At 47.2% G+C, this 14757-nt stretch overlaps 1 protein-coding gene across 6 annotated transcripts in view; it reads right to left on the bottom strand.

The window, feature by feature from the left end:
* The window catches only part of OR6Q1 (olfactory receptor family 6 subfamily Q member 1), a 56541-nt gene extending 42774 nt beyond the window's left edge, over positions 1-13767 (bottom strand). For 2 of the 6 annotated variants that reach the window (XR_014316125.1, XM_082747814.1), the window contains exons 1-2: positions 13533-13767; positions 8148-8268 (exon numbers count right to left, since the gene is read on the bottom strand). The gene's annotated coding sequence lies outside the window, so the exon portion shown is untranslated. Of the gene's footprint in view, positions 1-4031; positions 4978-6122; positions 6511-8131; positions 8269-13532 lie in introns of those variants that run through there. The other 4 variants (XR_014316126.1, XR_014316127.1, XR_014316128.1 and 1 more) reach the window with 4 other exon arrangements.
* Positions 13768-14757: the final 990 nt, after the last annotated feature.

Genomic DNA, 14757 nt, shown 5'->3' with positions numbered 1-14757 from the left:
AGTTATGGACATTGGGGAGGGTATGTGCTATGGTGAGTGCTGTGAAGTGTGTAAACCTGGCGATTCACAGACCTGTACCCCTGGAGATAAAAATATATGTTTACAAAAAATAAAAAATTTTTTAAAAAGATATTATATTTTAAGGAGTTTTCTTACATAGTTAAACAAACAAACAAAACCTGAAATAACCCCTAATGGATTGTCCTTGAATTATTCTGAATTTAGTCCCCAGACCTTGTGGTTCTCTAGAGGCTCCGGCAGGCTTGGTCTCCATGCCCGCACAACCTTGTCTACTGTCACCTCCCTGAGGGAGGCTGCCCATGCTGGAGGTTCAGAGCATGGCCTTCGGAGACAGCCTGACCTGACCTGGCCTGGATCCCGGCTCCGGCACACAAAGCTGTGTGACCCTGGTCTGTTTGTCTGAAAATGAATATGTCAATATGAATTACCTCATAGGGCGGTTCGTGAGGATTCAAGATTTAATGTCTATAAGGTGCTGAGCACACCTGTCAGGTCCTTAATTAGCGTTCAACGCATCTTAGCTGTTGTGATTAGTCGTCCTAACACTGATTCATTTCTCCGACCTGTGTTATCTTAGTATTTTATCTCCCTGATTAGAGAGAGAGTTTAGTGAAGCCAGAAATCATGGAACAAGGAGGCTGGCAGGGTTCACCCGCCAAGAACCACAGTTCCTGGCGAGGAGAGCAGTAAGCAAGCTGTCAGCCCCGTCCCAGCCCCTCTTCTGCCACACCACGGCCTGGTCCCCTTTTCCGCAGGCCAGGCCCTTGCTGAAACATCACACGGCCCCAGACTCAGCCCAGACCTACAGAGTAACGAAGCGACCTCCTAGGCCACCCGGTCATGCTCCCAAATTTCCTTCTTTCCCTGTGAACCAGCAACAGTGGGCCAGAGAAATGGAGATTCGTGAGGACATAAGATGAAACACAAGTTAATGGGTTCTAGAATCAGACAGGACTGATGTCTAAATCGGGTTTTACAACATACAGTCTGGCATCATCTTTAAACAAGAACGTGGTGTGAAGCTTAAATACTCAAATGACCAAAAACCCTAACACGAAGTATGCTGTTGAATGGATGTTCATTTGATATGATTTCCCCACTTCCCAAGCATCATCCACTCTGGGCTTGAAAGGCTCATTGGCTGCTGGTGTTAGTGAGGGGGTCCTGCGAAAGGCCAGCCTCCTCTTGCTCCTCTGTAGCCCGACAACCTTCATCACGACTTCTGTGACCTCTGCGCCTCCGCCCAGCCACCCGCTTACTTGCACTGACATTGCCAAGGCAGGGCCGTTCTCTTACTCCCTTCTGCTCACCCTCCTCCCCATCACTAGCATCCTAGTCACCTTCTGAGGGAGGCATTTCCTGAAGCCCAAAGCAGAGCCCTTCCATCTGTGCCTTTCGTCTTCCCAGCTTCACCCTCTATGGTGAGGGAAGATTCACACCGTTCACACTGTGCTCAGCCAGGCTCTCAGGATAAGCCTGACCCTGCTGTCCTGGGGCAGGTCAGAGCCAGGGCAAGTTATCAGATGGTGGTGAGCAGAGTGCTGACTCCAAATCAAGGAAGGGCCAAGGTTCAAATACCAGGAGAGAAGGATAAGATTTCAAAACGTGGGTCAAAATGGGTAAAGCAGCATCGTGAGTGAAATCAAGGTCAGGCATGAAGTTGGACCAACAGGTGGTACCCTGAGGGCAAGACACATATTGGGTTTCTTGTCGTTAAGGCCAGTGGAAGTCAAACCTAGCTTGTGAGGAGCCAGACTCAAAGCAAAGAGGTGTATCCAGATCCCTCTAGGCTTCTGCTTATGCACAAAGTTTGTCTGGAGTTTGAAGACCCCCTCCTCTCGTAGCCTTGTACCTGACCTTGACCTCTCTCCCACATCTCTATGCCCAGATAAGAGATAGCGCCCAAAGGTCACCCTTGAAAGACTTCAGTGAAGTGCACTCTTTCCCAGCACCTGTCTACTCACCAGTCCACACACATGAGCACATTTGTCACCGGGACAGTGCAGAATCATCCCCACAGAGTTACATTCCCACAGACTCTACTCACCGCCATCACTTGCCTTCCCAGGGAAACTGTAGGCTCGTGGAAGCAGGACACCAGCCTCACACTTGATTTCATCCCCCACGGAGCCCGATGCGGTGCTGGGTACTTACTCAGGACGTAGGAATGAAGGCATATTTACTCATACATATTTTGCCCCTTCCTCTTTGGATTTTAGGCTTTGGGGCAGGAGGTGATGACAAGATTACCACTTGTCGTTACTCTAGAAGGCATGGGCCTAACAAAACACTACTGCTACCTGAAGAAGGCATTTTTCTCAATAATGATAATTACTAGCTAATATCCATTGAACACATATGATGTCCCAGGCATTCTGGGACACATGATACGCACTACTTCCTTTGACCCGCAGGAAAAATCTGTGAGTAGGTTATGTTTATTTCACATATGAGGAAACTAGAGTCCAAGAACTCTAAGGTCAAACCCAAGTCCAGCTGATTTCAAAGACTTGGCTCTACTCCAGTGTCTAAAGCCCCTTGGATTTTTGCAGGAAATTATGCAACAAGTTTACATATCTCCTGCTTCCAAAAATTCCAAAGAGCTGCTTCCATATTTCCCACCAGGGCCCAGCTTTCCACTAATCCCACAGAGTCTTGGCTCCTACCAGGAGTTTCTAGTTCCTACAGAGCACCTGAAAAGCAACTTGGAACAGGAAAAAATAAATGAGATAGAAAAGAAGAAAAAAAAAAAAAGCAGAAAGAATTAGGACATGAAAGGACCCTTTGGTGCCCCTGCCTTGGCCTCAGCTCTCTTGCCACCAAAGAAAGCCCCAGATCCCGAAGCCAGTTACCTCACTCTCCACCCCTTCCTGGGTTCCACCTGCACACCCACCAGAATTTTCTCTGTGAGTCACCACAAAGAATGAAGGCACTTTTTCTTCCATGGTCTGGCTTCAAGAGTGGACTGAGTGATTCATTGATTCCTCAAAAATTGGGGACTTGGAGAAGGAGGGATGTTGCTTAAAGTACCTAATTTTAGAATCTCCCCTCCAAATCAGAGAAGGGTCTCTTTTCCCAGAACCCCAGTTATTCCTTGTGCAAAAAGAGGGATTTAGAAAATATGATCTGTGTAAGGTGTCTTCCGGCGCTGACGTTTACATGAGATCCGAACCCTCTCGGCAGTACCAGTGAACCCGTGTACTCATAAAAGGTACAGACAAGGTAACCTCCAAAAGCTAATGTGACTCCGCTTTTCTTCCTAATTATCAAGGAGCCACAACAGGAAGCAAAGGACTTCAAAAGAGGAGGGAAGGGAAGGAGAGGGGAGGGGAGCAGAGGGGAGGGAGGGGAGGGAAGGGGAGGGGCAAGAGGGAAGGGGGGGAGGGGTAAGGGGGAGGGGCGAGAGAGGAAATGAATAGAAAAAAGAAGTACCATGCTCTCAAAGAACAGAAACCCTGGTAAAGAAGAGATCGATAAATTGACAACTGATAACTCTTCAAAAGATCACCAAACACACACCTGTTGCTCAAAGCTAAGTTTATGAGACCTACTATAGGAAGAGAGTACCCAGAACCTTCGTGTCTCAAAAGGAGGAAATCTGTGGAAGATATTTACAGAGTTTGAGAGTCCAGACCCAAGGGGTTTAAGGTGGATTTTTTTTTTTTTTAAGTTTTCCTGTTTGTTTTAAGGAAGCTCCATACCCAGCGTGGAGCCCAACGCAGGGCTCGAACTCATGACCCTGAGATCAAGGGTCACTTGCACTTCCCACTGAGCCAGTCAGGTGCCCACAAAGTGGATCTCACAAATGAGGGAGCACCTTAGGAGTGGACAAAGTTTGTGACATGATAGTTCAGAATTGGCAGGAGCAGGGAAGACGGGGCCTGAAAGCAAATCTCGAGAAGTAAACCATTGTTGGTTGAGATTATTATTCCCGTGAGCAAGTCATCTACGGTCCTATTAGGAGAGCTGTTGGCCCAGGCGAACAAACTTTTTTTTTTTTTTTTCAAGGATTTTATTTGTTTTTTTTATTTGACAGAGAGATAGACAAAGCCAGAGAGCACAGGTGGAGGGAATGGCAGAGGGAGAGGGAGAAGCAGTCTCCCCGTTATGCAGGAAGCTCAATGTGGGGCTCCATCCCAGGACCCTGGGATCATGATCTGAGCCGAGGGCAGATGCTTAACCATCTGAGCTGCCCAGGCACATCTCCCCCATCCCTGCCCTTGCTTTTTTTTTTTTTTTTTTTTTTTTTTGCAAACTATTTGTTTAGATAAATTGGTTTGCAGGAATTTCGTGAAGCAAACAGTGAACTTATTTCTTGGTTTATGGCCATATCTTCCTTGGCTGAATTTCCTGGAACAATTAGTTAGGTCATGTTGCTGTCGGAAATCCCGGCTCTCAGTCCCAATAGTGAATCCACTAGATATAGATGATTTCCATTCTTCGGTTCAACTTATTATTTTAAAACAACACTATGGGACGCTTTTCTATTCCCCTAGAAACAGATCTTTGCCTCACTTTCTCCATTGATGACATGATGGCAGGGCTACCATGCTGAATGTGTCTCCCACCCATCACGCCAAGGGAGCAGGGACAGTCAACAGGGAAATCATTTCAGCTGAAAAAGAGCCTATTGCCAAGTGTACATAGTCCAGCAGTGCCCTTGATGGTTAATGAATAATCAGCATTCATCTGAAAGGATCCAGGTCATCCTGGGAACAGGACCGGGAACAGCAGCACATTACTATGGCATGATTGGGTAACTTGAGGAAATATTTTTTGTTTAGAAAGACCAGGTCTCCAGCCCACTCAAGAGTTCACAGGCTGTGTATAAGTTTCAGCAAGCACCTTTCCCTCTGGGCCTCTCCCCAAAGATGTTGACTCCGACGTTCCCCAAAAGTTCTTTCAACTCTGGCTTTCTGGAACTCTTGGACGTGGCCCTGTTGATGTATTTCCACCCTTGATCAAAAAAAGATGCAGAGACAAGAAAGGACATCCATTTGGCTGCTGACATAGCCTTTATGTCGTTTCCCAGTCGGGATATTCCTCAAGAACATCTCGGCTGAGACCATGGACCTGCATTTCTCAGTACAGCCCTCAGCACAGAGCCACACGCAAGCAAGCACCCGGAACCTAGAGACCTCATTGTTTTTCCCATTTCCTACCACGTACGTAAATGCACAACCCTTTGGTTTGCATTCTCTCTGCTTCCTGGAGGGTCCTGCCCGCTGACACAACGGGCATAGGAACACGGATATTTCACTTCACGAAGAATTTGCTCGTCAGCAGAGCTAAGGACAGAGAAAGGGACCACTCCCAGACACAGACAGGTTTACCAGCAGTTTGTGCTCGCTTACTAACCGGTACATTTGTTTGGCAGAACTTGTAAGTTTGAAATTTAGTCCAGGACTTTCTTTCATTGCAACACATCGCCTGTCAATCAGGTTGGCAAGAACGGAGTCAGATGGAACCTGCCACTCACAGCTGGAATCTTCTCGTATTAAAAAAAAACCAACAATAAATTGCCATGAATTAGTCCCGGGGCTCTAATTCGCAGCATGGTGACTATAGTTAACAATATCGTAATGCATATTTGAAAGTTGCTGAGAGAGGCACCTTCGTGGCTCAGATAATTAAGCCTCTCCCTTTGGCTCAGGTCATGATCCCAGGGTCCTGGGATCGAGCCTCGAGTGTGTCCAGCTCTCTGCTCGGCAGGATCCTGCTTCTCCCTCTCCCTCTGCCTGCCTCTCTCTCTAGTAAATAAATAAAAGCTTAAAAATAAATAAATAAAAATGAAAGTTGCTAAGACAGTAGATCTTAAAAGGTCTCATCACAAGAAAAACAATGGCAGCTGGCTGTACAGCGGCTCTTAACCAGAGACGTAACTGTGGTGATCATTTCACAATACAGACAAATATCAAATCATTATGCTGGACACATGAAACTAATCTAGTGTTACCTATCAATTTTTAAAATTTAATAAAAGTCAAAAACAGTAAAAAAAAAATTTTTTTCCTGTATTTTTAAAAAATTTTTTGTTAATATATAATGAATTATAAATGTTTTTGTTTGTTTATTTCCTGGGGTCAACTAGGTAGAGGCAGCCTCGGTGACAGTGAAGGAGCTGCTCCCCGATGAGGTGAGAAGGAGCCCCACCTGAGAGGCCTGGATGATCTGAGGGCAGATAAGCTAGAACTGGGACCAGAGCCAAGAACAAACTTTGCCCTTGAGGAATACATCAGGACGCGAAGGCCTCTGTATGAACAAGTCACACCCAAATCTCAATAGCTTAGATGACACCTTTATTGGGGCACTGGGGTGGCTCAGTTGGTTAAGGCTCCAGCTCTTGCTTTCAGCTCAGGTCATGGTCTCAGGATTGTGAGATCAAGTCCCTTGCCGGGCTCCACGCTCTGTGGGGTGTCTGCTTGATAATCTCTTTCCCTCTGCTTATGCTCTCCTTCTCCTGCTCTCTCACAAATAAGTAAATAAAATCTTTAAAAGAAAAAAAAAAAAAAAAAAAAGAATAGTTTCTCAGTCCTGTTCATGTTCCCCATGAGTCCATGACCCGCCTGCTCCTTCTCACTCCAAGACTCCTAAGGGAAGCCCCTCTGCCTTGCACTCGGCTGGTGTCACAGCAGAGCAAAGAGAGGAAAGCTGGGGGCTGCACGGGGCTCCTAAGGCGTCCATGCTCAGAACAGGGCACAGATCACTTCCACTCCCGCTCCAGGCCAAACCCAGTCCGGTGGCCCGGCTCCGCTCCCACGCACTGTAGCTGCAGGGACCGCGGAAGCCTGCGGTGGCCGAAGCGTGTTCACAGCAGAGACCTGCGCCAGGAGGGTGAGTCAGACAGCTGTGCAGGCTGAGGTGCAGTGCGGAAGGCCAGGGGACAAAGGTCTGTCATTTCTGTAGAGGTGACTCAGCAGGTGTCCCCCAAGGAAACAAACCCCTTCCTACCTACAGAAAATATGGTCCATCCAGCCCCTCATCTGCTGAGATTCTGCCAGATCCGAGTCTAGGGACTGAATTTCTTTTGCCCAAACAAGTCATTTACCTAACAAGGCACTTTGCTTTGCATGGTGATCGCCCCTGGGATTGTGGAAGCCCCAGGAGCCAGGCTCCCCAAGGTGTGAGCCAGAATCTTCCTTCCTGGGAGAAGAAGAGCAGTATGTCTATACCGCGTGCTCCCTGGGCTTGGCCCTGGGGGGCCCCATCCCTGGAGGCGCTCCTCAGAAATTGCTAACAGGAAAGAGTTGGAAATAATTACTGTCAACCAAGGGGGGTCGTTAAGTAAAGGCATACACAAGATAAGGCTTGGCTGGCGGAAATGAGGCCCTAGGCTATCACTTAGTGCTTGATATAGGGAAACACCCAGGACATCTTCCTGGAGGAGGAAGTAAACGACGCAAGAGCATGCGCAGTGTGGGTGTGTCCTCCGACCGTCCTAGTCTCCAGGGCATTTAGAGGATTCTAGTAAAAATGTCCATCAATTCCCATTTTCTGTGAGTAGTGGGACCCCAGCTGACTTTCGTTTTCAGATTTTACTGTCTTCTTAATTCTTTTCTGCGTTGCTTAAATTGTTTACAACTAGCACGGATTTTTACAAAGACAATAATGCTACTTTGTGGAGGGGGAAGAATTGTGGGTTGGTTTTTTGTTTGTTTGTTTTTGGCTTTTTGTTTTGTTATGGTTTTTGTGGTGGAGAAACGTCAGTACTGTTAAGCGAATAAAACAGTTATGATATAAGCCCATCATTATGCATCTACAGCAAATACACACACACACACACACACACACACACACAGAGACACCCCCACTATGCAAGTGTCCCAGGCTATTCTGAAGACCACAGGGAAGAGCAGCTGGGGAAGCAGCTTTAGACCTCGAAAGAGCGCACGTAGGAAGGTTTCAATGAGCACTTCTAGCCAGCAGTATTGCAGACCAGCCAGCAGTATTGCAGAGAGGAACGAACGTCACTCTCATAGCTTCCGCCCTGATTATCTGTCTTGTCACCGACGGCGTTACCCTGCTCTCCTACACCTCCATCCCGGTGACCATCCACAGGCTGTGTTCCCTTGAGGCTCGGAGCAAGAGGTTCCCTATCTGTGCTCCCTACCTCATCCCCCACCTACCTCATCTCCGGCGCCATCCTGATCCTGCATGCCCAGTGGAGCTCTCGCACGCTATAGGTTGATAGGACAGGGTCATATCTGTCTTCTCCTCCGGGGCCATACGCATGCTGAACCCTCTGATCTACAGCCCAAGGAAGAAAGAGGTGGAGGCTCTTTATAGAAGGGATGCCTTGGCAAGCTGCCTTCCTAAGTGTGGAACATTCTATCCCAATAATGTTCTGTCGGGAACATTCTATCCCGACAGAAAGCACAGAGCATATTAACAGATAGAGTGAAATATGGGCCAGCACTATTTTATTTTATTTTTCGTTTATTTTAAGTAATCTCTACATCCAACATGGGATTCAAACTCAAGCCCCTCATAATCAAGCCCCCCAAAATTACATGTTCTCCCGACTAAGCCTCCCGAGTGCTCCCCCCTACCCCCGGCACTATTTTAAAAGCTTTACACATATCAACTCATTTAATCTTCAGAACAACCATATGAAATGGATACAATGATTATCCCTGGGGAATCTAAGGCACAGATAGGCAGTGTAACTGGCCCAAGGTCACACAGCTAATAAGACGCACAGCCAAACTTTAAATCCAAGTTATCTGGCTCCTGGCGGCAATATTCTCAACCAATAAACTATATTGCCCCTTTCTAATAACCACATCTCACAGACAATGGGCAGAGTTTTTCTTAAATGCATACATCATAAGGAAGGACAGGCTTATGGAATTATACAGTGGTACAGAAGGGGCTAGGGGCTTGGCACACCTGAGTTCATGCTACCTCAGAATGACTCTGTCTCTTAGCATTTCTGTCATGTCGAGTCAAGGTGCATAACCCCCTGACCCTCAGTTTTCCCAGGTGAAAACAGGACACTCACTCCCATCTCAACTGGTTACTGTAAGGTTCCCAGGAGGGTAAAAGATGCTCACAAAGAATTATTCAAACACCATTGTCTTCCTTTCTTCCCTGAGAAAAACCTCTTCATAAGACCAAGTATATATATATATTTTTTAATTTTACTTATTTATTTGACAGAGAGACAGCAAGAGAGGGAACACAAGCAGGGGGAGTGGGAAAGGGAGAAGCAGGCTTCCCAATGAGCCGGGAGCTGTATGCAAGGCTCAACCCCAGGACCCTGGGATGATGACCTGAGTCGAACGAAGGCAGCCACCCAATGACTGAGCCACCCAGGCACCCCAAGACCAAGTATTTTTATACACAGGAATGAGGCCATATCATGTAGCTCTAACATTAAATAGATTCATTGAATCACCAGAAAGTTCTTCCTTTTTTCCTTACCTCTTCTGAATATGTCAAGGAGGAAGTCACAACCTTCCCTATTCCGGTCTCTCTTTCTAATATAGAGAGCCAGTCTTAGCACTTAACAGTAACTAGTTAGCATTTAATGTTATGTTACTTTCATTTTTATTTATTATGTCACTTTTATTCTGATAAAAAGAGTGTTTTAATAAAAAATTGCTTATAATGGTCCAATTTTTAAAAATCACAATACAGGTGATACACAAGGCAAAATATCACAAAGAATGTAAACAAATGGCTTTAGAAACTCTGATCTGGGCCATTTATAGTTTTTGAAACCTTTTTTCATTCATTCTTTTATTTGATCTTCACCAAATGCTGTTTAAGACAGATAAGCCAGGTGTCATTACCCCCATTTTACAGATAACCAAATCTGAGGGATTGAACTGGCTAGCTCCGAGTCCCATGAGACTGCCATAAAACAACACAGAGCAGAGAACCCAGGTGCCCTGAGGATTCACGGTGGAACCCCCCAGAACACACTTCTCAACTTGATCTCAGTAAATGGGGAAGTTCTTGATCTTCAAGGCTCCAGATTGCCTTCTTCCTGCCTTTCCTGTTTAGCTTCTTTTGGTAGGGTCTCCCTTGCCTCCAGATGCCCCTCCTCTGCCTCAAACCTCTAGAAAACACACACTAGGCTAAGTCCCTCCTCTTCCAGGGAGCTCTCCAGAATTGCCTTCCTCTGCTAGCAACAGAGAACTGACCATAACAGTTTACACCCCTACAGCTCCTTATGATGAAGTCTGTCTCGAGGAGTCAGAGGAGCGTCCAAAGAGCAGTTATGTTTAAGCTAGAACTAGACTGATAACAAAGAGATTTTTCAGGTTGCTGAAGGGATCAAGGAGAAGTCCCTGCAACCTGAATTGTAATGGAATCTTTTTTTTTTTTTTTTAATCTGGAAATGGTTCATACTTGTATGGAGGGTCCATGAAGGCAGTGGGGATCTAGCTGATTTCTATCTTTCTGTCCCAACACCTTCAGTGCATAACTTTTGCAACGGGCTAAACTATGTCCCCTCAAAATTGATGTGTTGAAGCCTTAGCCCCAATACCTCAGAATATGACTGTATTTGGAGGCAGGGCATTTAAAAGATGACTAAAAATTAGGGGCATCTGGGTGCCTCAGTCAGTTGAGCAACCCACTCTTGGTTTCAGCTCAGGTCATGATCTCATGGATCTTGAGATCAAGTCCTGTGTCTGGCTCCGTGCTGAGCAGGGAGTCTGCTTGAGTATTCTGTCCCTCTGCCTCTCCCCCCACTATCTCCCTCCCTCCCTCTCTCTCTCTAAAACAAATAAATAAATCTTTTTTAAAATGGTGATTAAATTAAAAAGAGCCCCCTGAGGTGGACACTAATACAATCTGACTAATGTCTTTACAATAAGAGGAAATCTGGACCCACAAAGACACCAGGGATACAGTTACCCAGAGGCAAGACCATGTGAGGACATAGGTGGTCATCTTCACGACAAGGAGAGAGGCCTCAGGAGAAATCAAACCTACCAGCACTTTGATCTTAGACTTCCAGCCTCCAGAACTGTGAGGAAAAAAAATAGTAATTTCTGTTGTTTAAGTGACCCGGTCTGCGGTATTTTGTCACGGCAGCCCCATCAGACAATACAGCGTCTATATTCAAGGCTGCCTCTTCGTCCAACATGACTGCTAAAGCTCCAGCCATCACCTCAGGGGTTGAGGAAGAATGTTGGCAAAAGGGGAACTTGCCAGCTACCTATTCCCAGTCATAGGCATTTGCCTCTCACTGGCCAGAACTTCATCACATGGTGGTCATATGGTCTGCAAGGGAGGCTAGGATATCAGCTATTAGCTGGCCCTCGTACCGCCTTGACTATCTTGCAGTGCTGTTTTTAAGGAAGGGGTGAATGAACACGGACTGTGCATCCAACAGTCTTGGCTGTGCCTCCCTCATTGCCAACTGCCTGGACCAGAGAATGGTGGCGAATGACGGCTCACCCACAATCTCCCACACATCCTGCCAACAGGTTGTGTGTGCACAGCATCGTACGTGTGAATTTTGTAGTGAACATAAAAAGTGTTGATGAGATCACATTTCAGAAACCCAGATTCCCAGTTTCTCTGGGAAGGAAAATTGCAATCGGGGACTCTCTACCAGCCATGCCCTCACCTCACCATAACTGTCTGGCACCAGGTCAACGGCTCTCCACTCCTTCCCCCTCCTGCCCCCTGGCCTCCCCCACTATTCTTTTTAAAGTGTTTCCTTCATGTCACACCCTGGGTTTTTTTTTTTTTTTTTAAGATTTTATTTATTTGTCAGACAGATCACAAGAAGGCAGACAGGAAGGCAGAGAGAGAGGAGGAAGCAGGCTCCTTGCTGAGCAGAGAGCCCGATGTGGGGCTCGATCCCAGGACCCTGAGATCATGACCTGAGCCTAAGGCAGGGGCTTTAACCCACTGAGCCACCCAGGGGCCCCCACGCCCTGAGTTTTTGCTCCTAGTTCAGAAAACTGACCACATTCACCCCTCTGGTAAAAGTGAGAGGAGAAAACAGGGACCCACAAGTGGCCTGTTTCAAGGAAGACAACCAGTGCTCAGACAATGCCCAGCACACATGCGATACCTGGCCAAGACTCTCTGAATGCATGAAGAGAATGTGTACCATTTGGATGTGAAACATGTCAAAAATAAAAATAAACATGGGGAGTTAGAGAGGAGAAGGGAGTTGGGGGAAATTGGAAGGGGAGGTGAACCATGAGAGACTATGGACTCTGAAAAACAATCAGAGGGGTTTGAAGTGGCGGGGGGGTGGGAGGTGGGGGTACCAGGTGGTGGGTAGTATAGAGGGCACGTATTGCATGGAGCACTGGGTGTGGTGCAAAAATAATGAGTACTGTTATGCTGAAAATAAATAAAAAATAAATAAATTTTTTTAAAAAGAAACAATTAAAAAAAGAAGAAGAATTAATTTAAAAATATTTTTAAGTCCAAATAAATGTAATACGAGCTCCCCTCTCCCCCAAAATAGTTATCTCCATGTAGAAAGAATAAAGGTAAGGTATCCAAGTATCCCTTGCAAGCATTTGCGTTTACAACCCTTGGCCTGGCGGGGAGAGTCTCTCCTTCGTGTTGCCTTACAAGCTTGTCCCAACCTAACTTTCCAGGGGGCACCCCACACTTCCCTTCAAACACCTGCCCTGTGGCCACAACGATGCGCTGGCTTGGCCGGAACCAGTCATGCATTTTTGCCTGCTCCTCCTTTGTTCACAGTTTCCTGGGCGCTGGAATGTGCGGTCCATCCCTGCGTCAGCCAGGACAAGCCCCTTCCTTATCATTTGAGCCCCCGCCTAAACATAATCTCTTCTGGGAAATTCTCTGACTCCTACTGAGAGAATTTATCATTCCTCCTTCTGTGCTGGGGTTTGCCCTTGTTAAAGAAAAGAAAAATGTGAAAACCATCACAAATGAAAGATTGAGTGCTGAGTGGGGAAAAGAAAAAAGAAAAAAAAGAAACATTCAGTTTCAAGCAAGAAGCCCCAACCAGCACAATCTACAAAAAAAAAAAAAAAAAAAATGGGGATTTGAAGATGTGGTAGGAAGGATGCGGTCCTTGTTTAAAGCCAGGACACCAGGTGCGACACAGGTTTCCTCCCCCGTGAGACATGAATACCTGGAGAACATGGTCTTTTTTTTTTTTTTTTTTTTTTAACGTTATGTCCCAGTTGCCCAGCCCTCGGCCGGGTGTCGGCTACAGAGAGAAGCCTAGATTCTTGCTAACCACCTGACTTACACAGGAGACGGCAGCAACGTGCCCAGCACAGTATCAGACACGTCATAGATGCTCAGCAAATTATAGCTCTTCTCAGAGGTACACCCGAGACTGAACCATGGGCAGGCATCTCCCTCTTTGAAGCCTCTGCTATCACTGAGTCTTCTTTAAAGCCCTTTATAATCAATCTGCAGGCTTCCCATCCCCAGCCAGACAGTACACTCCTTGAGGGCAGGGAGGGGGGAGTTCAAGGAAATCTGGCTGGAAAGTTACAGAATCCACCAGCGACTCTTCCCCACTCCCACCCCTACCCCTGCCCCCTGCACACCTGGAGACAGGGCTTTCCTCAAGAAATCTGGAGGCCGTCAGCTTTTATTCCCTCTGAGAAAACACTATCAGGTTCTACCAGCTTCCTCCTCAGGGGCTTCCTTCCTCTCCCAACAGCTCTGGTAGAGTTGGTCTGACCAGGAGTTTCCGTGAGCTCCAGGACCACTCACGGAGGGACTGGGGACAGGAAGGAAAGAGAGAGGCGAGGCTGGGCAACCAACCTGGCCCCTGTGGACCAATCCCCTTTCTGGAGCTCTCCCCCGGAGGGCTGGTCTCCGGCTGGGAGCCGTCTCCACCTGAGGCTCAAGCAGGGTGAGTCACACCTCGGAAGGAGAGGGAGGGATGCGTTCAGGCAGGCTTGGGAGTTAAGGGGGAAAAGCCAGTGAGTCAGTGATGATCTAGAAAGAGCCAGGGAATGGAAGAGGGTAGACTAGATTCCCCCGCTGAGTCAGCGTTCACAGCCTCCCTCCAGACTCCTGTCCAAGGATGTCCTGACCCCTGTCCTAGGCGCAGGCTAGGATTTCTCAACCTGGACACCATTAACATTTGGGGCTGGATAATTCTTTGTTTGGGGGCAGGGTGGGAGGGTTGGGGGAGTCCTGTCCCTAGCAAGCCACCCCCTACTTCCAGTTGTGTGAACAAATGTCTTCAGACACGGCCAATTGTCCCTGGGGTAGGGAGGAATCCTCAAGGTCTCAGGGTTGAGAGCCTGGACTCGCCAGCCTTGCTAGCTCCCCTCCCTTGCTTGCGCAGAACACAAGATTAGACGGAGACCTCAATCCTCCTCCTCCCCTCTCTGGCAGCCGTTCCTGGAGGTCATCCCTCAGGTCCTAATTCCATCAAAGCTCTACTGCAGCTCCCTTCAGCCCAGTGGATGAGAAGGAGTAAGTAATGATCATGGAGAAGGAACCAAGTTCCCAGAACCAGTTATTTTTGTAAAAAAATTTAAGTGTCAAAAAGAAAATCAAGGGCCCAAAATGGGGCCACTTAGGCCAACTCACCAAACCAAGGCTTACTCCCTAACCTAACTGGGTTTCAAACTCCCAGGTCAGTTGGGATTTTCTGATCAGCTCCAGGGAGACAGTCTGTCACAGGGGCCCTCTCCATCCCCCAAGGTCATCTGCATGATCAGAGACCCTGTGCTTCCCCCTAACCAAAGGGGACCTCACCTGAAACAACCCTTTCTTTTCCAAACAACGTCCTCCTTTTTTTCTTTTTAATAGCTC

This window comes from Mustela nivalis, assembly GCF_964662115.1.
Source record: "Mustela nivalis genome assembly, chromosome: 9".
In the NCBI taxonomy this organism is placed as follows: Eukaryota; Metazoa; Chordata; class Mammalia; order Carnivora; family Mustelidae; genus Mustela; species Mustela nivalis.
The sequence above is the reverse complement of the archived record's forward strand: the minus strand, read 5'-3'. Positions and strand labels throughout refer to the sequence as shown.